The following is a 1,736-nucleotide window of genomic DNA, read 5'->3' on the forward strand; positions in this document are numbered from 1 at the left end:
AGTTTGTATGTTATTTTGTTTGCGCCGTACCTTGTGAAATAGCACAACAGAAAGTAAGGTATTTGTTTTTTTTTAATTTATTTATTTTTAATGCGAGAAACAACAAGGGGAGCAGTTCGTTGGTTTAATATTCTCTCTGTAAAACAAAACAGGATTAAAATACCTTCATACTTAATATGGCTGGCGTTGGTGGAAAGCCACTACGGCACGACAAGCCCCCAGCCAATGGTAGTGGGTTTCTACTCTGGTGAGAAACCCTTGCTGGATAGACCCTACCCGTGCAAGGAAAAGAAACCGATTAACTAAACAGCTCAGTCATACCAACAATTAAATGACGACACGGGGTCATTAAAACACCGGCAAACGAAAAGGTACAAAAATCGTACAGAAAGGCCCTGCGGTGCGCATGCCACCAAGCGCCCACCTGCAAGGAGCAAAGCCAACAACGGCCCTGCATCACCCAACCGCTTATTGAGAAAACATCTTGGTACCGCGATACTCTCGTCGTATCTTCACACAATATAATATCGTCCGGCTGTTACGCACCGCATCGACCGTTACGACATACTGTGGCTGTTACGAACCGCAAAGCGGCGACGTCCACGTAACAAACCCGCAGTTGTAACGTAACTAAACCGACCGTAACGTAACCGCACCGAACGCAGGGTCATGACGTTGCTGACCCACCGCATCGACGTAAAGCGTAATTGTGACGTGGCCGTCGTCCCAATTACACCAAACGCGATGTTGTGTCAAAATAAAACGAAGATTAACTTCGCGTGGGAACTTTTAAATTGTATTTATATTAATTGAACAAGCAGAGAAAGGGGACTAAAAGTTAAGTGTAAATATTATAATGCGCGTTGATATTACTCGAGTATATGTGTACCAAGACAAGAGTTCTCGCAAAGCTAACAGAGACAATACAAAACCGCTGTAAGATTCAAGTCCCGACAGGTAAAACACTTTAAAGAAATGAACACTACAGTAGATGCCATTCTTTATCAAGTAAGATTGTTGCAACAATTCATTTGCATTAGCTGGCAAGATTAGGTCCAGCAAATGTAGCTGGCAACACTGTAAGAGTGCACCACCTATAACACATACAAACACATTCATACTTAAACACTAAACCTAAACCACCTGAAACCGACATCCCTTAGCGGCGTCTTCGTCTTTGATCTTCTTTCTTCGCGCGTACACCCTATATTAGGCCTATACACACTTAAACCTACAAACACCTCAAACCAGCATCCTTATATTGGCGTCTTCGTCTTTGTTCTTCGTCTGAAAAAGATACAAAGTTTGTTGAATTATAAAAATAAACAATTAAGATTGTTACTTAGGGTGAGGGAAGATGAGACATTTTCTTTTTATTACTTCGTCCCATTTGGTAGTAAACAAAGAACATTCAAAGAATTCGTTATCTTCACGACTTCGATATATACCGTTAATAATTGTTTAAAGCCCTAACATGATATTTTTATATTATGTGCTAAACGTGGCCCATCTTCTCCCACCCTTTATACTATATATTTATTCACACTAACATAATTAATTCAAACTTTCGTTACTTGTACTACACAGAAAATGTACAAGACCATAATATACAAATTGTTAGGAATTCAAACCAATTACCTTGCGCTTTCGTTTTCTCTTGGTCTTTTAATCTGTAACAATTGGAAATATTATAACAATAAACAATTAAAATTATTATAAAACGAATTTTTTAAAAC

General features: G+C 39.1%; 1 long non-coding RNA gene across 1 annotated transcript; it reads right to left on the minus strand.

Annotated features, from left to right (window-relative positions):
* Positions 1-481: 481 nt before the first annotated feature.
* On the minus strand, positions 482-1,672 carry LOC113475696. Its single transcript, XR_003397455.1, has 2 exons — positions 1,639-1,672; positions 482-1,287 (listed from the first exon to the last, which is right to left on the minus strand). It is a non-coding gene; the product is annotated as an uncharacterized LOC113475696 (long non-coding RNA).
* Positions 1,673-1,736: the final 64 nt, after the last annotated feature.

The sequence above is a fragment of the Ciona intestinalis genome, unplaced genomic scaffold, assembly GCF_000224145.3.
Source record: "Ciona intestinalis unplaced genomic scaffold, KH HT001162.1, whole genome shotgun sequence".
NCBI lineage: Eukaryota > Metazoa > Chordata > Ascidiacea > Phlebobranchia > Cionidae > Ciona > Ciona intestinalis.